Raw genomic sequence first — 25,965 nt, forward strand, 5'->3', positions numbered from 1 at the left:
CCCTCTTTCCCTCTTTCCCACCTCCCTTCTTCGTTCTCTTCCACCCTCCCTCTTAAAAGTTCTACCACCTTTGGGGCATCTGGCTAGCTCGGTTGGTAGAGCATGCAATTCTTGATCTCAAGAATTCAATTCAATTCAAGTAGAGTTTACTTAAGAGAAAAACAAAAACTTCCACCACCCAACCTCCTCCCAGAAACGACCTTCCCTGACCTTGCACATTCCAGATGTTGGAAGATCTGTTGAAGACTTCTCTCCATTGACCAGAATGCGTACTCCTGGGCCCATCCCATAGGGAGACCTGAAAATCTGGATACAAGAGTAGGTCAATGTCACTGAAGTGATATTAAAGTACTAGTAAGGAAACCAGTAAGAATAGTGACTTGACTTAGAAAAGGAACAGCTATCATTCTGAAGGAAGTAAAACAGTACTAGGTACCTTTCTCTTCACTCCTACAGAGTTTATCAGTAGAGTAAGCTGAAGAGAGGAGGAATAGATAGTGAAGGTCAACTCTACTCACTGTGTCCCATTAGCTTCGGAGCAGCTCATCCTAAGATTTTCTTCCCACTGGGAAGCTGGGAGCAGAGATAAAGAAGCTTTTAGCACCCTAATTGTTGATACCACCTCTACCTTGTTCCACCCCCTTGTTGTACACATAAGAAAACAAAGGTGAAACCATGCCTAGGGTCATTAAGGTAATTAGTGGTAGAGCTCAGACTTAACCCAGGGCTCAAGTTTTTATATTTTGAACTCTACTATGCTGCCTTCACCGTGGAGTAGATGAAGCTGTTGGAAGAGCAGGAACAATCATGCGAGTAGGGAGTTGGAGTAGGGGAACCACAGTTCATAACACATATTTTTTTCCCCCAAAGGATTCTATCCAGTGCCTATGACAGGGGAAAAAGTTATCGGAACTTCCTGCACCAAACATTAATCTCACCCAATTTCTTTCCTGATACTTTGAGTTCTACACAAAAGGAAAATTAGGCAAGAAAGCATGGGGAAAGGAAGCATAGGAAGAATTATCAATCTGTTTACATCTCTTTGGAAGTTGCTCAAAAGAATCTAGCATCTTTGGAGATGCTAGAAAGAATAAGCACATTTCTTCCATTTACATAATCTTTTTCCAATTCCCTCCCTCAACCTGTTATTAAAGTCTGGAGTCTTAAAGCAGACCCACAGTTGATTTGTCAGTAGCCTTGAGCTGAAGAATCAAGGATAGGATCTTTCTGACCTGTGAGTTTCTGGATCTTTTTGAATTTATGCTTCTTTGAAGTCTAGAGAGGCACAAAGAGAAAAGAATAAAATCAGAAAATGTTCTAGGTTAGAGAATCAAGAGCACATTTCCTCTTACAGACACAAATATTGATCCAGTTGGTGTCCATAACCACAGCACAACTGGCACCCCATTCATGTATTCATAGATCATTTAATGAGTGCTTACTAAGTTCTAGGCAGTAGCTTGGGTGCTAGGACTACAAAGGTAAATATGACCCCTGTATTCTGGGAATTCACATTAATAGGGAAAACAGATGTCTAAACACCTAAGTTATAATACAGTGTGGTAAATATAGAGCACATAAACCACATGTAAATAAATATAGAACAGAAACATCGAAATATATTAATAAATAAATTTAAATTTATAGGTATATTAATAAATAAATATATAACAGAAATATAAGCGTCAGAGAATAAAAGGACAGGGATTCACTGCCTGCGAGAGATGGGAAAAGTTACTCCAGAAGTGGCCATTTGTACTGGAGTCTGAAAAATCAGCAGAAAGTTTTTAGGTGAAAAAAGAGCATTCCAGGCAAGTCCACAGCAATATCCCCAAGAAGATTATAAAGTCAGGAGTGTCAGGTGCACATTTGCTAAGACAAAACCTGAAAATAGGAGTGGAAGCCAGATTTTGCCAAATGATGGAATTTTTATTTTATCCTTTAGGGCAGAATTTCCCGATCAGTAACATAAACTCCTGAGTTTTTTGCAAGCACGTTCCAAGTCACTTTAAAGGCAGAATTACATTTGTTACCATTTCAAATAAAAGAATTTTTATTTCTCCCATTTGAATCATGACATCAGTCTCGGAGAGTGTATTATAAGAGCCTACATAATATTCATAGTATTGCCAAAATGTTTTAGCTAAACAATGTTGAATAAAAGTGTTAAAAGCAAAAATTCTCCCAAGAATCCTGGTTCAACACAAGAAAGTAAATCAATGTGATACACCACATTAATAACACAAAGGGGGAAAAAACTGGACAATTATCACAACTGGTGGAGAAAAAGGATTGCCAAAATCCAACACCTATTCATGATTTAATAAAAAAAAATTAAAACACTTAACAAACTAGGGATAGAAAGGAATTTCCTCAATATAGTAAGGGGTATTAATGAAAAACCCATAGCTAATATCATTCTCAATAGTGAAAGCCTGACAGCTTTTCTTTTAAGGTAGTGAACAGACAAGGATGCTCAATTTCACTACATTTCTTTTCTTTTCTTTTCTTCTTTTTTTTTTTTTTTTACAGATTTTATTTATTTCATTTGACAGACAGAGATCACAAGTAGGCAGAGAGGCAGGCAGAGAGAGAGGGGAGGAAGCAGGCTCCCCGCTGAGCAAAGAGCCAGATGCTCCATCCCAGGACCCTGGGATCATGACCTGAGCCAAAGGCAGAGGCTTTAACCCACTGAGCCACCCAGGCACCCGTTCACTACTTTTCTTTAACATTGTGCTAGAAACTCCAACCAGAGCAATTAGGTAAGAAAGTAAAACCATCCTTTCCTTTAAAGAGGAAAAGTTAAACAATCTCTATCTCTATTCACAGACGACATAATCTTATTTACAGGATATCATAAAGAATACGCACGCACACACACACACACACACACACACACACACACAGAAACCCAATTGGAACTAATAAATGAATTTAGCAAAGTTACAGAATGCAGTATCAACACACAAAAATCAGTTGTTGTTGTTGTTGTTGTTGTTTTTAAGTTGGCTCCATACTGGGCCCAATGGAGAGCTTGACCTCATGACCTAAGATCAAGATAAAGATCAATATCAAGATCTAAGCTGAGATCAAGAGTTGGATACTTAGGGGTACCTAGGTGGTTCAGTCATCAAGCATCTGCCTTCTACTCAGGTCATGATCCCAGGGTCCTGGGATCAAGCCCCACATCTGGCTCCCTGCTCAGCTGGAAGCCTGCTTCTCCCTCTCCCACTCCCCCTGCCTGTGTTCCCTCTCTCACTGTCTCTCTCTCTCTCTGTCAAATAAATAAAATATTTTTAAAAGTAAATAATTGAATTTAAATTTTTTTTAAAAAGATTGAAAATAGAAACCCTGCCTAAGTTTCCAGCCTGCCTCAAGAAGTTGGGATTTATCAGCCTCCAGAAATATATTAATATCAGCTAATTTTTCAATCTCCCCCCCAACTCTGTGTGTGTGTGTGTGTGTGTGTGTGTGTCTATATATGTGTGTGTCTATGTGGTGTTATAATAACACATCTTGTGTTTGTCCCAGACTCCTGACACAGAGCTTCAAAAACACTGGGGGGGCACCTGGGTGGCTCAGTGGGTTAAAGCCTCTGCCTTCGTCTCAGGTCAATATCTCGGGGGTCCTGGGATCGAGCCCCGTATCGGGCTCTCTGCTCAGCAGGTTCCTCCTCTCTCTCTGCCTGCCTCTCTGCCTGCTTGTGATTGTCTGTCTCTGTCAAGTAAATAAATAAAATCTATTAAAAAAAAAAAAGCGGTCTGGTGAGACACTTGTCTGGTGCTTTGTTTAAAAAAAAAAACACTGGTAATTTCCTGAGTGATAGGAATGCCTTGGTTATGCTAATGAGGTAGAAAAGAAAAGTTACTTCTCCCTTTACTTTGGGAGGCTGACTTAACCTTGATTCTAGAATCTGATCAAGACATTATTAGAAAGGAAAACTCACAGGTCAGTCTCTTTCATGGAAACGGACGCAAAATTCCTAAACTTAATATCGGCAAACTTGATCCAACAATATATAAAAAGGATCATGAATAGTGTCACAAACATGTTATATGTGTTTCAAAAATTCACAGTTGGTTTAATACTTTAAAAATTCATTGACTTTCAGCACTTTAATAGAATAAACAAGAAAAATCACATGAACTTCTCAATAGAGGCAGAAAAAGTGCTTGATAAAATTCAACACCCATTCATGCGAAAATTCTTAGCAACCAGAAGTAAAAGGGAGCTTTCTTCACCTGCTAAACAATATTTACAAAAGCCACACAGCAAACATTATGCATAAATGGTAAGTTAAAGAAAACCTTCCTCTACATAAAGAAAGAAGACAAAAATCCCCACTATCTACTGAACACAGTACCGGGAATCTCACTCCATGCAATAAAGCAAGGAAAAGAAATAGAAGTCATAGGATTAGAAAAGAAGAAATAAAGTTATCATATGCAGACAATGGGACTGTGTAGGGAATCACAAAATGCCTTTGGAAAAGCATCTACCGATCCATCAGGATCTATCAATCCATTCAGGATTGATAAGCAAATTAAGCAAGATTTTTAGATAAAAGGTCAATATAGGAACCCCCCTTATTTTTTTTGAAAAGTCCAGTTTATTTTGAGGTATTTATTATTATTTTTTAAAGATTTTATTTATGGGTGCCTGGGTGGCTCAGTGGGTTAAGCCTCTGCCTTCAGCTCAGGTCATGATCTCAGGATCCTGGGATGGTGGCCCACATTGGGCTCTCTGCTCGGCAGGGAGCCTGCTTCTCCTCTTTCTCTCCCTCTGCCTGCCTCTCTGCCTACTTGTGATCTCTGTCTGTCAAATAAAAAAAAGGTATACTACTACAAAGCTATATCAATCAAAATAGTATGGTACTGGAACAAAAACAGGCACACAGATCAATGGAATAGAATACAAAGTCAGAAATAAACCCATGATGATATGGTCAATTAATCTTTGACAAAGGAGGAAATATGTGATGGGAAAAAGTCTCTTCAACAAATGGTGTTGAGAACACTGACCAGCTACATGCAAAAGGATGAGATTGGACCATTTTATTACAACATACACAAAAATAAACTCAAAACAGGTAAAGGACCTCTATGTGCGACCTGAAACCATAGAAATCCTGGAAGAGAGCGCAGGGAGTAAGATCTCTGACATTGGCCACAGCAACATATTTCTAGATATGTCTCCTGAGGCAAGGGAAAGAAAAGCAGAAATAAACTGTTAGGACTACACCAAAACAAAAAGCTTCTGCACAGCACAGGAAGCAACCAACAAAACCAAACAACAACTTACTGAGTGAGAGAAGATATTTGCTAATGACATATCCGATAAAGGGTTAGTATCCAATATAGAGAGAGAAATTACACAATTCAACACCCCAAAAACCAAGTAATCCAATTAGAAATGGGCCGAAGAGAGGTGCCTGGGTGGCTCAGTCAGCTAGGTGTCCGACTCTCTATTTCAGCTCAGGTCGTGATCTCAGAATCATGAGATCAAACCCCATGTTGGGCTCCACACTCAGGGCTGAGTCTCCTTGAGATTCTCTCGCTCGCCTTCTGCCCATCCCCCACACTCATGTTCTCTCTCTCTCTCTAAAATAAATAAGTAAAATAGTTTTAAAAATTTAAAATAAAATTATATTATCCAGTAATTGCATTATTGGATATTTACCCAGAAACTTTGAAAACACTAATTCAAAAGGATAGAGTACCACGATGTATATAGCAGCATTATGCTTTTAAAAGATTTTATTTATTCAATTGAGAGAGAGAGCATGGATGAGTGAGGTGGAAGGACAGAGGGAGAGAAGAAGCAGGCTCCCCCTGAGCAGGGAGCCTGACACGGGGCTTGATCCAGGACCCCAGATTCATAATCTGAGCCGAAGGCAGACACTTAACCAACTAAGCCACCCAGGTGTCCCCAGAGTAGCATTATTTACAAAAGCCAAATGATGGAAGGACTCCAAGTGTCCACTGACAGATGAATAAATAAAGAATATGTGATACACACACAAACACACACACACACACACACACACACACAATGGAATATTGTTCAGTCATAAAAATGAATGAAATCTTGAAAAAAATGAACGAAACCTTGTCATTTGCAACAACGTGCATGGATCTAGATAATATAATGCGAGGTGAAATAAGCTGGTCAGAGGAAGACAAATTCCTCGTGATTTCACTCACATGCGGAATTTAAGAAACAAAACAAATGAACAAAGGAAAAATAAAAGAAATCAAAAGAGAGACTCAAGTACAGAGAACAAACACGGTTCTCAGAGGGGGGGTCGGGTATGGGTGCACGGGATTAAGAGTACACTTATCTGGATAAGCACTGAGTGATGTATAGAATTGTTGACTTACTATACTGTACACCTGCAACTAACATAACACTGTATGTTAACTATACGGCAATTAAGTTTTAAAATAATAAAATAATATAAAAATTTCCTTTCTTTAAAAAAAAATGTGACGGGGCACCTGGGTGGATCAGTGGGATAAAGCCTCTGCCTTCAGCTCAGGTCATGAACCCAGAGTCAGGGGATGTAGCCCAGCATCTAGCTCTCTGCTCAGCAGGGAGCATGCTTCCTCCTGTCTCCCTGCCTGCCTCTCGGCCTGCTTGTGATCTCTGTCTGCCAAATAAATAAATAAAATCTTAAAAAATAAGTAAATAAATAAAATCTTAAAATAAAAAAACCCTTGGACATCTTTTTTTTTTTTAAGATATATTTATATTTGAGAGAGAGCTGGAGCAGGGGGAGGAGAGGGAGAAAAAAGGAATAGAGAGAGCCAGACTCCCTGCTGAGCGCAAGGCAGGTCACCCGGCTTGATCTCACAATCCTGAGATTATGACCTGAGCCTAAATCAAGAGTCACAGACGAAATGAGACACCCAGGCGCCCCCTGACATCTTCCCATTGCATATAGAATGAATATATATATATGTATATATACATACATATATTTATGTATGTATGAACTCTTCAGCCTGGCATTGAAAGCCCTCTACAATGTCACCTCTGTCAATTTTCCAGATTCTTCTGTCACTGACCTCCCTATACTTCTACATTCCAACCACATAGGTGTTCTCTCTTCAAACATATCCAACACTCTTCAGTTTCCCCTGCTTTTCCCCAATCCATCCCTTCCAAATGGAAAGTCGTCCCTACTTTCTGCCATCCACCCTATCCATGTCCAAAGCCCTTCCCTTCTTCTGAAGCACAATTCAATACTGAGCTCCCCCAGATGCATTTTCTAGATCCCCCTGCTTCAAAAGACTGCCTCCAACCCCTTCAACACTATTTATACTTCTACTAACTCTTATCATTTTCTCTTTCATTATGTATATATCCATCTGTCTCCCCAGGTTCGCCGAGAGCTCCTAGAGGGTGCGGTTGGGGTTTTATTTTTCCTCAATGTCTAGTGCGCCACCATACATAATAGGAGCTCAAGGTTTGCTGAAATAAACTGAAAGGAACAGGACTGAGCATGATTGACACTTCTAGGAAGACATCCATAGGCACTGTCTCAACTCCCCTCTTCCCCCACCCAGTTCCTCCCCTGGCCCAAGAGGTAGGCGTTTCCAGTGCTTCAGAGGCAGGGACGGGGAGCAGTGGATTTCCAGGGAAGGTTGCATCACATACCTCTGAGGCTCTCTTGGCTGCCACCTGTTCCCTGCTCTGTCTTCCAGAGAAGAGCAGCCAAAGCCTCCAAAGGAATAAACCAAGTAGTAGTAGAAGGCTGACACATGACGGAGGAGGTATGGCCAGCCGCCAAATCGGTGCCATTTCTCAACCCCCTGCCTCTCTCAGCCAAACAATATTACCCCTCAAGGCTGTGACTCCATATGACAGCACAATGGTCATTGCAATGTCAACCTGACAGGGCCCAGCCAATGTGCGAGCTGCTTGGGTCTCTTCTCTGAGATGTGTCCATCAGAGGCCCCTTCCTGCAGCTGCCCATGGGCTCTGCCTTGGCAGCCAATGCTCAGGGAAGACCTCCTTTAGCATTCTACTAGGATTGGGTTGGCCAAGTTGGCATAGAGAGTATGGAGGGAAGATTTCAAAGGAGCAGCCCCTCCAAAGGGCTTATCTTGTCCTATAAGCATCTTCTCTGGAACCTTTCACTCTCTAGAGGTCCAGGTTTGCTGTCCTATGTTCCCAACCACAAATTAGAATACTGAGGCAAGTACATTTAGGAAAGCTAGGCTATCGTAAGTACAGATACTCTCAGGAAATGTGATTATACATGGTTTCCTAACTCCAAAGATTGACACATTTCTTAGCTGCTATAGTATTGAAACAGAGATGAGAAGTCACTTAGGGAAATTAAAAGATCTTAGAGGATCACTCAGCTCTAAAATCCATAGTCTCATTTTCTAGAAGATTTATTATTTCATTACACCCAGAGACAACTGGATTCTCTATGGTTAATTCCCTGCAAACAAAATTTACAAAGAATCAAATTATGCTGTAGTAAAAATGAATAAAATTGACCAGGTTCTTTTTTTCTTGTAGGAATGTTAATAGGAAGATCAATTCAATTAAATAGCTATTGAATAGCAGGCACTGTTTTTGAAAAAGACAATGATGGGATCTTACCTCACAGAATTGTCAACCCACTGGGGCAGACAAAGTAATATTCTCAGGAAGCCCATCATCAAGGAAGTGGTTAAAAAACACATGATATGTCCATATTATGAAAGACTTTGCAGTCATATAAAGATTATAAAGAATGATACTTCCGTGGCAGGTTACTAGTATATTCCAGCCTGGAGTTCTAAGGTTAGGGGTGGAGGTACAGTTTTGGTTCTTAGAACACGTGTGTACAATTTGACAAACACTTATAAAAAGGATTTTATTTATTTATTGATAGAGTGAGAGAGAGAGGAGTCTCTAAGCAGGGGGAGGGGCAACGGGAGAGGGAGAAGCAGGCCTCCCACTGAGCAGAGAGCCAGACACAGGGCTTAATCCCAGGACCCCAGGATGGTGACCTGACTCAAAGTCCGGTGCTTAAGCAACTGAGCCACCCAGGTGCTCCACTTATTTTCTCTATGTGTTTAAAAATGTATTCTTTCAGGGTATCTGGGTGGCTCAGTGCATTAAGCCTCTGCCTTCAGTTCCGGTCATGATCTCAGGGTCCATGGATCGAGCCCCGCATTGGGCTCTCTGCTCAGCAGGGAGCCTGCTTCCTCCTCTATCTTTGCCTGCCTCTCTACCTGCTTGTGAACTCTGTCTGCCAAATAAATAAATAAAATCTAAAAAAAAAAAAACCACCTTGGACATTTTTTTTTTAAGATTTATTTATATTTGAGAGAGAGAGAGCCTGGAGCAGGGGGAGGGGAGGGAGAATGGAGGAAGGGAGAGAGCCAGACTCCCTGCTGAGCGCAAGGCAGGTCACCAGGCTTGATCTCATAATCCTGAGATTATGACCTGAGCCTAAATCAAGAGTCACAGACGAAATGAGCCACCCAGGAGCCCCTGACATCTTCACATTGCATATAGAATGAATATATATATATGTATATATACATACATATATTTATGTATGTATGAACTCTTCAGCCTGGCATTGAAAGCCCTCTACAATGTCACCTCTGTCAATTTTCCAGATTCTTCTGTCACTGACCTCCCTATACTTCTACATTCCAACCACATAGGTGTCCTCTCTTCAAACATATCCAACACTCTTCAGTTTCCCCTGCTTTTCCTCAATCCATCCCTTCCAAATGGAAAGTCGTCCCTACTTTCTGCCATCCACCCTATCCATGTCCAAAGCCCTTCCCTTCTGAAGCACAATTCAATCCTGAGCTCCCCCAGATGCATTTTCTAGATCCCCCTGCTTCAAAAGACTGCCTCCAACCCCTTCAACACTATTTATACTTCTACTAACTCTTATCATTTTCTCTTTCATTATGTATATATCCATCTGTCTCCCCAGGTTCGCCGAGAGCTCCTAGAGGGTGCGGTTGGGGTTTTATTTTTCCTCAATGTCTAGTGCGCCACCATACATAATAGGAGCTCAAGGTTTGCTGAAATAAACTGAAAGGAACAGGACTGAGCATGATTGACACTTCTAGGAAGACATCCATAGGCACTGTCTCAACTCCCCTCTTCCCCCACCCAGTTCCTCCCCTGGCCCAAGAGGTAGGCGTTTCCAGTGCTTCAGAGGCAGGGACGGGGAGCAGTGGATTTCCAGGGAAGGTTGCATCACATACCTCTGAGGCTCTCTTGGCTGCCACCTGTTCCCTGCTCTGTCTTCCAGAGAAGAGCAGCCAAAGCCTCCAAAGGAATAAACCAAGTAGTAGTAGAAGGCTGACACATGACGGAGGAGGTATGGCCAGCCGCCAAATCGGTGCCATTTCTCAACCCCCTGCCTCTCTCAGCCAAACAATATTACCCCTCAAGGCTGTGACTCCATATGACAGCACAATGGTCATTGCAATGTCAACCTGACAGGGCCCAGCCAATGTGCGAGCTGCTTGGGTCTCTTCTCTGAGATGTGTCCATCAGAGGCCCCTTCCTGCAGCTGCCCATGGGCTCTGCCTTGCTCAGGGAAGACCTCCTTTAGCATTCTACTAGGATTGGGTTGGCCAAGTTGGCATAGAGAGTATGGAGGGAAGATTTCAAAGGAGCAGCCCCTCCAAAGGGCTTATCTTGTCATATAAGCATCTTCTCTGGAACCTTTCACTCTCTAGAGGTCCAGGTCTGCTGTCCTATGTTCCCAACCACAAATTAGAATACTGAGGCAAGTACATTTAGGAAAGCTAGGCTATCGTAAGTACAGATACTCTCAGGAAATGTGATGATACATGGTTTCCTAACTCCAAAGATTGACACATTTCTTAGCTGCTATAGTATTGAAACAGAGATGAGAAGTCACTTAGGGAAATTAAAAGATCTTAGAGGATCACTCAGCTCTAAAATCCATAGTCTCATTTTCTAGAAGATTTATTATTTCATTACACCCAGAGACAACTGGATTCTCTATGGTTAATTCCCTGTAAACAAAATTTACAAAGAATCAAATTATGCTGTAGTAAAAATGAATAAAATTGACCAGGTTCTTTTTTTCTTGTAGGAATGTTAATAGGAAGATCAATTCAATTAAATAGCTATTGAATAGCAGGCACTGTTTTTGAAAAAGACAATGATGGTATCTCACCTCACAGAATTGTCAACCCACTGGGGCAGACAAAGTAATATTCTCAGGAAGCCCATCATCAAGGAAGTGGTTAAAAAACACATGATATGTCCATATTATGAAAGACTTTGCAGTCATATAAGGATTATAAAGAATGATACTTGATAGGCTGAGCACACCTTCCGTGGCAGGTTACTAGTATATGCCAGCCTGATGTTCTAAGGTTAGGGGTGGAGGTACATTTTGGTTCTTAGAACACTTGTGTACAATTTGACAAACACTTATAAAAAGGATTTTATTTATTTATTTGAGAGAGTGAGAGTGAGAGGAGTCTCTAAGCAGGGAGGGGGCAAAGGGAGAGGGAGAAGCAGGCTTCCCACTGAGCAGAGAGCCAGACACAGGGCTTAATCCCAGCACCCCAGGATGGTGACCTGAGTCAAAGTCACATGTTTAAGCAACTGAGCCACCCAGGTGCCCCACTTTTTTCTCTTCATGTTTAAAAATGTATTTTTTCAGGGTACCTCTGTGGCTCAGTGGATTAAGCCCCTGCCTTCAGTTCAGGTCATGATCTCAGGGTCCGGGATCGAGCTCCGCACCAAGCTCCCTGCTCACTGGGGAGCCGGCTTCCCTCCCTCTCTCCCTGCCTCTCTGCCTACTTGGGATCTCTTTCAAATGAAGAAATAAAATCTTTAAAATATATATATATTCCTTGTGTCTTGAATATTCACTCACCATTATGTTTGAGTTTTGTGATCTCTGTCAAATAAATAAATAAAATATTTATTTTAAAAATGATAATATGGAGGGGTGCTTGGGTGGCTCAGTGGATTAAAGCCTCTGCCTTCGGCTCAGGTCATGATCCCAGGGGCCTGGGATCGAGTCCCGCATTGGTCTCTCTGCTCAGCACGGAGCCTGCTTCTCCTCATCTCTCTCTCTGTCTGTCTCTCGGCCTATTTGTGATCTTTCTCTCTATCAAATAAATAAATAAAATCTTAAAAAATATGATGATATGGATATATTTGTACCAAAAAGTGTTCTTATTTTTCAGTGAAGAGAAGCAAGTTAAAACAGCATGTCAAGGACGGTCCTATTTTTGTATAAGTATATTTACATACGTACACATGCATAAAAAAGCCTAGAGGGACATTCTCCAAAATTTGTCTAAGTGGTTTTATGGAAGAAGGGTGGGTTTTTTTGTTTTTTGTTTTAAACAGATTTTATTTATTTATTTGACAGAGAGATCACAAGTATGCAGGGAGGCAGCAGAGAGAGAGAAGAGGAAGCAGGCTCCCTGTGGAGCAGAGAGCCAGATGCCGGACTCTATTCCAGGACACTGAGATCATGACCTGAGCTAAAGGCAGAGGCTTTAACCCACTCAGCCATCCAGGCAGCCCATTCTAAGGATATGTTTTTAAAATGGGACACTGGGTGTTTTGTTTTCATAACATTAAAAAAAAAATCATTTGTATCTGAGATTTATTCTTTTCCTTGGCACAGTCAAGGTCGAATTTAAGGAATATAAGCGATCCCTTAGATCCTCTAGTCTCCTGAAAACACTGGGGCTCAGTGAGCCCACTGAGCCACCCAGACGCCCCTGGAAGAAGGTTCTTATGGATGCTTTTCTCCTTTTGATTTCTGTATTTTCCAAAGTGTTTACAATAAAAATATTGCTACTATAATTATAATTTTCTTTAAAAACACAGATCTTTTTCAAAGATCACAGGTTAACATTCCCTACTATATCCCCTATCCCTGGAATAGGACCAGGCACGTGATAGGTACATAATGAATGAATGAGTAAAAGAATCTGGCTCAATTCATGGATATGGTGGAAATTAGTACTGTAAAGTGAAATAAACCACAGACGTAGAGTCACAAGGCCAGGGTTCGAGTCCTGGCTCCTGCTTTAGCCACGTGGCTGTGATTACAATGCTTTAATCTCTTAGTTTCAGCTTCTTTATCTGAGATGGGGGGAATAACCTACATCCTACATCCCTTAGGAACCCATTATGAGAAATGATATTATAAATGAAATAGTTTGTAAAGTACAGAGTCCTACGTGTGTATTAGGTATGATGACCGCACAGTGGAAGCTGGAAGAGGCATCTCACATCAAGGATGGTTCTAGACAATGTGGGTTTCATCGGAGAAGATTTCTCAGGAGATGCGAGATGTCAAAGGAGACAACGAATGTGGAAATTATGCCAAAAAAGTAGAGCTGTGACCAATGAACACCATTTGGAAGGGAAGACAAAGGAACGCACTGGAAGGAGCATGGACCCCCTGGCTCAGGGAGAAGGGCTTCCTTTGAATTCTGAGTGCAGGTAAGAAAGCATGGCAGCTGTTTGGTCAAGTCAGGAAGCTTTCTGGAAGAGGTGATCTGAATAATGGATGAGACCACATCTCTCCAGCGCAACCCTTCAGGGCCCTGACGGTGCCCTGTGGATGGTGGGCAGGAGTTAAGTGAGAAAACCGAGGAACCACAGATGCAAAACTGCTTTCTTTCTTGGGCCACAAAGCACAGCTGAACTAATATTCAGATGTCCCAGTGCCCTCTCCAGACCAAAATGCAAAGTATATCCAAATTGATAATTATTTCTATGATTATTTTCAGTGTTTGTACTGATAATGTCTTGCTAAAGCATTATCAGTGCATCAGTATTGAAATTATAATTAGTAAAATTATAATTACAAATATAATCAATTATAATTAGTGAAAACTAGCGAAATTATCATTTCATTATATTACAGACAATATCTGTATTTTGTCTGCAGTGAATTCAGCATAGTGACCTTGCAAAGATATACCTTAAAGACTTTTGTATGGTGAGGATGACTATAACATCAACAATGAACCTGAAACAAGGGACAAATGAGTATCTGTCTGGTGACTGGTGGCCTGGCCTGTCTTTTTCATATATTCATAGGGAAAACTGAGCCACTTCCTTGGAAACACTGACCACTGACCCAGTAACACAAGAACTTGCCCAGCTGGCTTTCTGGGAGTCCAACAAAGCTTTCCACCCTCCAGCCTTGAGGTTTGTTTGGTTGTATTTTGTTGTTGTTGTTTTGTTTTGTTTTTAGATTTTATTTATTTATTTGCCAGACAGAGATCACAAGTAGGTAGCGGTAGGGGGCAGCAGGCTCTCTGCTGAGGAGAGAGCCTGAGACAGAACTCAATCCCAAGAGCCTAAGATCATGACCTGAGCCAAAGGCAGAGGCTTAACCCACGAGCCACCCAGGCACCCCAGCCTTGAGTTTTCTAATTTCTGGAACCCTTGCCCCTCTGAGTCCCTCAGCACAGAGAACACCCTCTCATTCCTCATACATGGAAGAAGTTCCCTTCGTATTCGAAGAAAAGCAGTGGCCACGTGATGCTGATGATGGAGGGAAGAGCTTCCTCAGAGGGGTCTGGAGAAACAGAGAGAGAATGAGCCAGAGCAGCATCCCCAGGAAGGCCTTGCTGTAACTGCCACCCCAGGTTCCGTCCCCAAGGCTGGACCCTCACCGCCAGGGTCTGCCCCAGGGTGCTATGCGCCAGGGCCTGGATGTGGGCCGTCTTCTCCTTCACCTGCTCCACCAGCGCCTGCACCTCCCTGAGGTTGTCTAGGAGAGGGGAGGGCGCCAGAGATGAAAGCTGTTCTTCCTGTTCCCTGTGGTCCTGTCAGGACACGCGCCCCTCTCCCTCCCTCAGAGCAGGTGCTTTAAGACCCAGAAAAATGACAGCTCCCCTGAGTCACTCCCCTGCCTCCCTCTGCTCACCCCACCGCTACTGCCTTCCCTCTCACCATCCAGGGTGAAAATGAAGACCACAGTGCCGATTTCTGTGAGGGATGGCAAGATGCACGTCAGGAGGTCCTCTTGAGAGAAGAAGAACTGGGGACCCTGGGCACTAGAAAATGGGGGGCCCCTCCCATGAAAAACTCCCACACACAGACCTGCGGACCACAGAGGGCTTCACAGGAGCTCTCACACAGCATGTTTGTACACAGATGGAAGAACCGAGGTTCAACGAGGACAAGTGTTTTGCCCAAGATGATGCAGCAAGTTGAGGGGAAGAGCCCTGGACTAGAGCCAGCTTTAGAGGGAGAATCCAGAATCTTCCGCCCTCTCTGTGCTTCCCCAAAGCCTCCCGACCTCTAGCCCATATTCCCTTCCCTGGACTGTCTGCCTGCTCTCCTCCCCCACCTGTCCCCAGCGCCCCTCACCTCCCACTCCCTGCACACCTGTCACCTTCACAACCTACCCCATGTCCCGTCATACACTCGCCCCCGTGGAGGAGCTCAGACCTCTGGTTAAACATATCACTGTGATCACCAGTGCGAAAGCCGCGGATATCTCGGTAGTCTGGAACGTTTAAGGACAGGGAGAAAGGAATGATGGGCTTTATAGGAAAGATTGATTCTAGGCTTGGGGGAACGTTCATGGGTCTTGAAGGAAAGTGCCCAGAGGGGTGGAGGGTGAGGTGTCACACACATGGGAGGCCACAGCTAAGCAGGGCTGGGAGTTGAGGAACCAAGTCCTGAGTAGGGGTTCACAGCAAGGAGCATTTGACTGAAATGCCTATTCAAATAGGACAGTCTGGACATCGAATGAGGAACCCCCATGGCCTGGGGATGGGGGGAAGAAATCGGTTTGCATTCAGGAGGAGCCAGGAAGAAAGTCTAGACTGGGGTCCCACCGGCACCAAAGCTGTGGATACACTCCACTCCATCCATGATGGCCATGATGCCCAGGGTCTGCCAGCCAACCAGGTACACGCGTCCTTTTTCCTCCAGGCTGAGCACGGGCCAGAAATCAGGACACGAGAGGAGATACGGCAGTGAGAAACGATCAGGGATCAGAGCAAGATGCACACGGCCAAGCACAGGTGCAAACCAACAGAAAGGTTACCGCGCCCTCCACCATGCAGACCTGCTCCCCTCACCGCGTTAAGGAGTCCTCAGGGTCTCCGCTGTTCTCAGGACAGTCCCCCATCCACGCGACCTCCCCACTCCTAACACGTTTCCACACACCTGGTGCTGGCTTGCATCGTCAGGGCAGCGATCTTCGGGCTTTGACTCTAGGTCACCTGATGAGCCTGCTCTAATGTCCGCAGGATTTCCAGAAGGCACCTGGGAGAAAGGCCACCAGCTCCCGGGGCGGGCCCAGGGCCCCCTCTAGACAGCATGGGTACCCAGCCCTGCCCAGGGGAAGGCACAATTCCCTGACAACTAAGTTCTGCTGGTCCCTAGCGGAGGTGCGGGGAGTCCTGTCAGAACGCAGGGCAGAGGACAGAAAGGACTTCCGTGAGCAGAACACAAGACCCAACCAAGGCCGAAGGACATGAAGAGAGCAGGGCGAGGAGGACGGGCTCGGAGCGGACGCGGAGGTCAGCGGGGATTCTGGGGGCAGGCCAGAGACACAGGCCCCCGCAGAAGGAGTTCTTCCTGCACGACCTGGGCCCTCCCCAACCAAAGACTCTCTGAAACGAGGTGAGCTTTCGGTGTTCTGGGTGGGCTCAGGGATTAGGTGTCCCAGGTGGGCACAGAGATCAGTGGGACCTGAGGAGCCCAGGGTCCCCAGGAAACAAGTGAGACTTTGTGTGCTAAGAAACCCAGGCCAGCTCTTTTCCCACGGCCCAGGGTGCGGTGGCAGTGGGACTGGCCCTGAAATGAGCATCCACTGCGGCACATACATTTTTGGTGAAGGAGACTCCTCCATTAAAAGGAGCAGGGTTAACAGTATCTCAGACTCATTTATATCGTCACTTGAATTACGCTACAAGCCTGGAATCTGGGAGTTGAGAAAAGGACCTCAGAAAGCACCCGGCCGCCCCACCCCCGAGGACCACCACTGCATGTGCAGAGCCGCACTTGAGGAATCCACAAGCCTTCCCTGGAACATTCCAGTGACAGAGCCTTCAGCTTCATCAAGAGGCCCACACCAATGGTGAAGTCAGCTGAGCTCCCCGCACCTGGCCGGGCACCAGCATCTCCAGGGGTGGTCTCAAAAAATAAGGTATTTCAGGGCCTCACGCCAAAGTGACAACATCCGAGCTCTCGCACAAGTGCCTGCGAAACTACTTTCTTCTTGCTTTAACACTCCTGAGGCTGAACATCCAGGGAACCACACCTGAGCACTATCGGTTTCACATGCTGATCTCTGGGATCAAAGCGGCCATCTACATAGAGAATAAGGCGGAGGTGATTGGGTGGCACAGAGTCCTCAGGAAAGGGGGACAGGGTGGGTTTTGAGTAGCCAGAGGGGGACCCAAGGGGAGCCTAGGATGACAAAGGAGAATGGTTGCTACAATAAGGGAGCTGGGCAAAGGGGAATCAGAGGCCACTCCGCACACACGGCTCCTTTGAACAGATGCTTCTCTTTGGGGTCCGCATCGTCCCGACCCTATTCTATCTCCTGGGCCTTGTTTTCCTTGTCTCTTCATTCCTGTTTTGAATGTCTGCTTTCTGGTATTTGATGTGGCCTCTGTAAGCTGCCTTCAATCCTTCCCGAAACAAGAGACTACATCAACCAGTGGACCAAAAAAACGAAACAAAAACAGAAACAAAACAGAACAAAACAAAAACCCACCAAAAACAAAATCCTCATAAGCTCAGGGACAGTCCGTATTTACTCTAATGTTCTGAGATGTGGTGAGTAAGACCATAGCCACCATGCCCTCCTCTTCGTGGCTGTAATGTAGATTTTGGTTTTGTTTGTTTGTTTGTTTTGTTTTAAAGATTTTTATTTTTTTATTTGGCAGACAGAGATCACAAGCAGGCAGAGAGGCAGGTAGAGAGAGGGGAAGCAGGCTCTCTGCAGAGCAGAGAGCCCGATGCGGGGCTCGATCCCAGGACCCTGGGATCATGACCTGAGCCAAAGGCAGAGGCTTTAACCCACTGAGCGAGCCACCCACTCGCCCCTGTACTGTAGATTTTGACAGGTTTCCTCTCAGCCTCCCCCAGGGGCCTGGTCCGTCAATGCCTTTCATTACAGTGGGCTCACCTGGCCATGTTTACGGGGCTGAAACCAATCAGGACTGGTAAGAAGGTGCCTGGGCTGTCCATGCCGGAGTCCACCTGGCCTGCTACAAAGGGAGCCTGATGGCAGGGGGAGAAAAAGGGCATGATGAGAGCGCAGGGTTTCCTGAGGCGCAGGACCATCAGATTACCCCGAGTCCTTGTTAGAAATGCAGAGTTCCAGCCCCAGGGAAGATTTACTGGATCTGCCTTGGAAGAGGAAAGCTCCAGGCCTGTATTTTTAACACGTTCCCCCAAGGAAATCCTCTGCATGGTAAGGTTTCAAAACTCCTGGACTAAATTGTATGCTCCTTAAGGTCGGTGTCCTGCCCTCCTTGTGTGTCTCCTTCCGCATCTAGCATTGCTCGACCTGTTTCTCTTAGTGAATTGTTAGAATCAGTATACTGCAGTGGTGAGAGAAAATTGGGGACACCAAATCCAGTGCTTGGAATCTTGTCAAAATGCAGATTCAGACTCAGTAGGTCTTGGTGGGGGGCGAGATTCTACATTACTAGCAAATCTTTGGAGATACTGATGTTGCTAAGCAAGGACCATGCTTAAGTAGCAAAGGAAAGGTCCAGGGGTCAGCTTCTTATGTAAAGAGCAAGAGAGTAAATATTTTAGGCTTTGGGGCCCCTGTGAACTCTATACAATACCCAACCCTATCGTTGTAGCATGAAGTGGCCATAGATCTTATGTAAACACAAATGGCTGTGTCTGAATAAAACTTTATTTACATAAACAGGCAGCAGCATGATTGGCCACTGTGGTTTGCTGACCCTGGGACTACTTCATCTACCTTGCTTGTTGAATGGACTGATACACAGGTATTCTGGAATCGGATCCTTTCCCTGTCATTCCACATTCATGCAGCTGGGTCTCAATTAGTGAGAGTGAAATCAAAATTCCTTGCGCGAACCCTTTCTGTTTTCTAGTACCCACTTCCTCAATCTATTTTCCATGCTGTTCTGCCCCCACCCCCTTCCTCCCTGTAGAATGGATCCCCCCAGGCTGTCTTCACACTCACAGAGAGTCCCACCGAAATGCCAATGACAATCACCCTCTTCTTCCCAGCGACCACCTAGGAGAGGAGAGTGGGTGAGACAGTGCCACCAGGAGGATTCTAGGATACAAACCTATTGCATGGAGATGTCAGGGTCAGGACTGGGGAAGAGAATGGGCTTTGGCTGGATGGGGACTCTAGTGTCTTCGTGAGAAGGAACAGACAGAGACGTCTGGTTGACTATCAGGGGAAAACACAGACCTTCTTCAGTTCTTCAATCCCGTGCAGGGCACTATCTTCTGTCCCCTCCCTAGATGCCACCACAGACCTAAGAAGACAGACTCAAAGTCAGTGGCACTGGTTGGAAAGCAGAAGATCATGGTATACTAGGGAAGAAAAGGGAATGCTTTAAGAGAAGGGAATGATGGAAAGATATCATTGACTGAAACACCTACTAGTTGCTGAACACCACAACAGACACTTTTTAGGGCTGGACACTCCAATTCCAACAAGGGCCAGACAGGTGACATGAGTATGTGAAATGGGCGGAGGATAAGGCAATAAGAAATAATGGGGACCAAAGAAAACTGGGCACGATCTCCACCTGAAAGCCTTAAAATTCTATTTCTAGAAAACACTATCCAGGCCAAAGAAAATATTCACAGGCCAACGTGGCTTACCTGTCACTGCTTGCAATGAGGTAGGTGTAGAGGTTTCTGTCCTAGAACTTTCAAAGCTGGTTGAAGGAGACCTGTCAGCGGGGAAGGACACGGGTTAGTGATGAAAGTGAAGGGAGCGGTAACCTTGGATTTTGACAACGAGTGTGAGGATTTCCCTCAGGCCAGCGCTTAAGCCAGTCCTGCTTGGAATTTGGCACGTCGAAAGCTACTTGCATATGACAGCTTGGGGTGCATGGGATGTAGAGACACCCTCAATAGATGGAGTGGGGCCCAGGTGGGTTCAGAAGATACGGGGTTCCACGGTGAGATCTGTCTTTGAGAAGAGAGGGAGCCAGGCCTCAAGAGGGCCACCTAGGAGCTTAGCTATGATGAGCTTTATGGTCCTGAGGGTTACCCCGAGAAGGCAGAGGAAGGAAAATCGGGGACCAGGGTACTCACCGACATGAGGAACGCCATCCTGCCAGAGTTGCCCCCTCCACTCAGCACCACCAGCTCCCCCTCAGGTTCCTGAGAAAGAAAAATTCCCAGTGTCGCCAAGGCCTAGCTCCTAGAACAGCTTGGGGGAAGCACATTCCTTCTTTGTCAGCAACAGAAGAACTCCTGGGGAGACTCCTTAACCCTCCTTAACCACAAAAGGGAACAGAAAGATGCCTGGATTTGAGAACGAAACTTCATTCTGACTCCTAAATCTGGCTTAGCTACTTACTCCAACCTTACTCATTCCAGAAAGGACAGAGAGCAGCTTTGTCATCCAGCAATCACTCAATAAAAAGCAGCGCTACCCAGCAATTATTAGCTGGATATATTTGGGCAAGCTACTGTGATTGTCCTTTGTTTTCCTATCTGAAAAAAAAAAAAAATGGAGACAATCACATTCATTTCACAGGTTTTTGCAAAGGTAATGAGAGTGAAAGCACAATGTCAATTACAGAGTGTGATGTAGATAATAGCTATTATAATTACTGTTGATTAATAAGATGACAATAAAGAGGCCAGAGGGAGGACTGGGAGAAAGGAGAATGGAGATGGAGTAAAATGAGAAGTGGAAGCCAAGGAAAGAGAAAGGGGGGAGGGAGAGAAGTTAGGAGGGGAGGAGACAGAGAGACTGTACCTTCAGCACTTGCTGCACTTTGCCAGCCACTTGGACCATGGTGGTCAGAACTGATTCACTATACAGTCTCTGTAGGGAGCAGGTGGGAATCAGAAGCCAAGAAAAGGGCAGTAGATTTGGGGGAGGGGGAGGAATGAATGGTGTGGTGGAGGGGCTCTCAGGTCTCAAACAGGAAGGACCATTGGCATGGAGCTGGCATCTTTATTTTCAGTGTCCAGGGGATGGGTCTGGATTACCTAGTCTGTGGGCATGACTTGCCCCACCTCCTGGAAGATCTCAGCATCACATTGTCCCAGCAATTGAACAATTTCCTCGGCATCTGCTTTGTCGAGGTCCTGGGTCAGTGGGTTTGACTCCTCTGTGATTGGCAGGGCTGCCTCATACCCAGACCTCTAGAGGGAAGGGGCACAAGGATGCAGACAGGAAGCCCAGGCCTCGCTCATGCCTCTGGATCTGGAGGTGGGAGCGGCAGCAGGCACAAGGTTTGGGGACACACACACACACACACACACACACACAGCATCCGAGGATTTAGCCTGAAGTTGGTACTCTGGGCCTAAAGGGGAAGGTCAAACAGGAAGATGGGAAGGAGGAGAGGGAAAACAGAAATCCAGGGTGGAGGGAAGTCCAGAAGAGAAATGATTCTAGGAATCAGTGCAGAAGACCAACATGGAGAAGGTGGGATGAGGGAGTCTCACCTCCCACTTGCCAGGCTCTGGGGTCTCAATCGCGTGTTGAAACCATTTTGTGCCTGGCACGGTCACATGCTCTGGACACCCTGTCGTACCTCCATCTTCAGCTACACAAACGCTTCTGTCACGCTAACTCTGCTTCCAGCTGACGGGGGCCTTATCTGAGCCACAGTGATGATTAACCCAGGTACCCTGGCCTCTCCGAGCACCGCCCCCTCTGAGTATCTCTCCCCACACCCTTTCCCTATCAGTTGGCCCCCAGCCCTCTGGGCACCCCAGGGAAGCTCTAGGGCTCCCTCTTTGCATACATGCACACTGCCCAGCCTCTGTTTTGCCCCATGAAGGGGGAAACCTGAGGTTCATTACTCTTAACCTTTGGAAATAATGACCTCTTCTCCAGAGGACCTGGAGCTCAGAAGTGCAGGGTAATACCCAGTCCCATGACAATGAGAATCCCTGAGCAGGGATTCTTCTGGGACAAGGATGAAACAGCAGGCCAGAGATCAGGGTCCTCAGGGACAGCAGAGGTCAGAGGACCTGAGCCGTGACTTGATCACATGTCCAGAACACACAGTACTCCGGGCCCCTCTTGCTCCATTTCACTCTTTCATCTCAGAAGGAAGGTAACAGAAGCTTTGGAGCCCCAGGGGGACACACGCTGAACTGAATATTACGGGAGAAAAGTGCCATGGAAATAGAAATGCTGCAATGAGAATTAGAAACCAAAGTATCTGCCCTAAACACAACATGAGCCAACAGTTATTTACACTGAACCATGCACTTTTCACATGCAGTATCTCACTGGGTGCATTCCCACTAAGGAGACCACACTGACACCCTCGTTTTGCAGATGGTAAAGCAGAGGCTCAGAGAAGTTAGGTCATTGCTGAAGATCAGACAGTTGACAGAAAGGGGACTCACACCAGGTTGTTACTCCAGATCTCATGAAATAGTTTAAGGATTTATGTTGGTTAATCGAATGAAGTAACTAACACGCTGGTGCAAATTCATGATAATCCCTCGCTCACACAGTGTCATAAGATTTATAAAGACATTCCCCAACATTATCTCACTGGATCCTGCCAACTGCCCTATGAGGTTCTGGACGCTCTGGTTCTAGGAAACCTGACACTTAGACGACCAATTTCTGCACACCAGGCAGGAAGAAGAGCTAAAAACCATAGGTTGCTGCTCTTTATTTAGACTTCCCCGCTCTATACCCAGCCTGCTGTCTTAACCGCTGGACTCCAGCTCTTCCCGTGCCCAGACACCTAGGTGACGCTCAATAAATATTTGTTTAATAAATTAAAGAATGAATGAGAGCGAAGAGAACCAATATCAGATTACGAATGGGGAAGAGATTTAAAAGCTGACGCAGTGTACAAGTGGAGATTTTACATCAATTATCTCGCCACTACGTCCCCTCTGGCAGGGGAAGTGGGATTCCTCCTCCCAACTTGGCTAATTCTACCCGGGCAGGGAAGGGGCCCTCCCGGGAGCCCGAGACCCTCGCACCTGCGCCTCTCTCTACGGCCCCCCCGCCCCCCGCAGGCTCCTTGGACGGAGCCAGGATCAGAGGCAAGGGGACCGGGGAGGCCGCCAATGGGAGGGTCGTGGGAGGAGCCCCGGGAGAACGGGGTCAGAGGAGGGGGGTGGGGGATGACGGCGGCGAGAACCCCGGCGGGGCGGGGCGGGCCGGCACGTCCGGGTTCGGCTGCGGCGGAGCGAGAGGGGCCAGCTCTACAGAAGACGGCGGCTAGCTAGCCGGGACGGTCACATCCCGCTGCAGGGGCCGGCGGAGCAGCCGCACTGCCTCCCGCACAGGGACTCCGGCCAGCGGCCAGGCCGCGCGTCCAAGCTCTGGGGTCCCCCGCAGCCCCGCGGCCCGCTCCCGCTATGCCTCCGCCTGCCCTCTGCCCGCGCTGTATGTATGAGTGAGGAAACCGAACTCAAAAACAGATGCACTAACACCCTGGGGATGGGGATAGGGTCAGGGAGAGCCTCAGTTGGTGATCTGTCCAAGACTGAAGGATCCCGTAATCTCCTAGAGACACTCCCATAATCTCAGGCCTGGTGCCCATCCTCTTTCCACTGTCAGCAGGGCCAGAAGGTAGGTCTCTTGGGGTCTGTGTCCCTGGACCTGGGGAATGGCTGTCAGATGGGAAATGTCCTTCCATCCCCCAGGTCCCGGGGAGAGACACTTGTTCAACTGTATCCCACTAGGTCCCAGATGGGCCCCCATTGCACCTGCATCAGGACTCTCGGCATCCCCAGCTGCCCTCACATCTTGCCTCTGGGTCTCAAAGGGGGAGGGTTCTTTGGGTACCCCCCCTTCCCTCAGCAACTCAAAGGAATTGTCTGGGTCTGGAGGCAGATGCTGCACTGCACTACTCCAATGTCTTCCACGGAGTCTCAGGGGCTCCCCCTCTCACCTGGTGGCCCCCCAGCTGCTGGTGACCTCACCCCTTGGACATTTTTCCAATAAATGTTCTTGGACAAACTGGAGATGACTGTTTGGGATACTGTACAGTAAGCTGAAGACACTTCCCCACTGTCTCTCCCCTGACCACAAGGCCCTCTCACACCACCACCAACTCGACAGGAGCACTAACATTGTTTTAAGGTGTTTGTTTTGATTCTGTAGCCTTGAATGGGTGGGGAGAGGACAGAAATGGGTGTAGAAAACTAGAGCCCTAGTTCCTTTTGTTTTGTTCAGTGAGAACGGGGGAGAAGGAAAAGAAGGGGAGGTATATAAATTCTCCTGCATCCCTGGAAACGAAGGTCATACCACATGAGAGGGGCCGGTAACCTTTTTAACTTTTTAACTGCCTACATTGACACCCAAGCTTTTCACCATTGATTCCTCTGACTCCTCCATCAACCTCGAGTTAATTTCCAGAAAGGGACTGAACGGTGTTTTGAGACAAATGAAAGAGAAGCTCCGCTAATGGATCCTTCAGTGCCACGTGCTCCTATCCTGTGCACTCCTGTACTCCTAGTCTTCCCCGCACTCACTTTTCCTTTTCTTTCTGTCTGCCTCTGTCTCGCTGATTCGGTCAAAGTCCATAATATCTGTAAAGTGCAAATGACTGTATATTCACTCTCTGCCACTATATCCAGAGGAGGATGATGGAAATAAAACTGAAGGGTTGGAACTCCCCGGTCAAAAGACTTATACTTTGGGCTCTGGGGCTACTTCCTTCCTGTGAAAATAGAGGCTTTCCTCTACTGTTTCCTAAATTCCAAAGGGGGGTGGGTAGGATGGTGCCAGTGAGAGAAAAACCACTGTTTTCCCAGAGGAAACCACTGATCTTTCCAGAGCAGGTGTATCAACGCTCCTTTTCTGCATCTCAGTCTCTCTGGCATGTTCCAGAATTTAGACCAGTAATTCTGAAAGGGACCCCAATCCAAACAGATCAAGAAGTCATTATCCTTTTTACCTCACCAAGCTCCAATCCCACGTATCACAAGACTTAACTTCATCCTATCAGATAAGCCCCGTTCTCATTTGCCCTCCGCCTTGAACCACAAAAGCATCCAGATCTGGGCAGCAGTCTTTGATCCACTGCTACCCAGTTCTGCAGTAGTACCTCTCACTGGCCACTGGCGCGGAAACACATCGCAGACTCTGGACACCTCATCTCTTGGGATGGAAGTGGCACGGGGTATAGAAGCATGGCATAGATATAGGGAACTACGAGTTCAGAATATAAAGGGTTTCAATGCATCAGCTCTGGGTTGAATCCCAGTTACATCCTTTACTGTTCATTTGTTAAGGGACCCCTCTAATCCCGAGTCTCCTGGCATGAGAAATGGAACTAATAATGCCATCCCCTTCAAAAGCTGTCTTTGAGATTAAATGAGATAATGCATCTACAACCTTTTGCACGGTAGCTGGCAGACGCATCCTGAGGATTCGGTTAGCTATCATTATTAGCCTTGTGATACCCCGCGCACATCATAGAGCCCATCTGGCTTCAATCCGGGCTGCTGCAAAACGTATGAAAGCAACCGCCCTGCCTTCCTCCAGGGTTGTAAGGATTAAAAGAAGTGTTCAGCCACACTTCACTCACAATCCAGGCGGGAGGAAGACCGCGACGCCATAGGACCTCGAGTTTGCGGAGGGCTCGTGGGTGTGGCTTCAGCTTGAGTTTTCAAGCGACGACAGGATTGGTTGAAGAGAGGGTTCGCGTCCTCTCGGTCCCGCCCTAGACCTCACTGCGCCTGCGCACGTTCTCTCAGCTTCACAGCGAAGCTATGTGGTGAATTTGCGAAGTGTGTCTCGCTGTACTCGCGTCAGCGTTAGCGTCAGCGACAGCG

The 25,965-nt window shown here is 46.2% G+C and overlaps 2 pseudogenes across 2 annotated transcripts in view; one reads left to right on the plus strand and one right to left on the minus strand.

Annotated features, from left to right (window-relative positions):
• LOC309870608 (glucokinase regulatory protein-like) overlaps positions 1-25,965 on the plus strand; it is an 878,156-nt pseudogene that overhangs the window by 80,213 nt on the left and 771,978 nt on the right. The gene's annotated exons all lie outside the window — the stretch shown is intronic.
• On the minus strand, positions 127-25,799 carry LOC309871920 (glucokinase regulatory protein-like; annotated as a pseudogene). Its single transcript, XR_014316505.1, has 17 exons — positions 25,719-25,799; positions 21,190-21,345; positions 20,954-21,022; positions 20,281-20,349; positions 19,843-19,913; positions 19,424-19,490; positions 19,187-19,240; positions 18,146-18,240; positions 17,775-17,832; positions 17,273-17,421; positions 16,174-16,272; positions 15,840-15,937; positions 15,367-15,505; positions 14,947-15,050; positions 14,667-14,764; positions 14,487-14,569; positions 127-1,275 (listed from the first exon to the last, which is right to left on the minus strand). The product of XR_014316505.1 is annotated as a glucokinase regulatory protein-like (transcript).

The sequence above is a fragment of the Mustela nivalis genome (assembly GCF_964662115.1).
Source record: "Mustela nivalis genome assembly, chromosome: 8".
NCBI lineage: Eukaryota > Metazoa > Chordata > Mammalia > Carnivora > Mustelidae > Mustela > Mustela nivalis.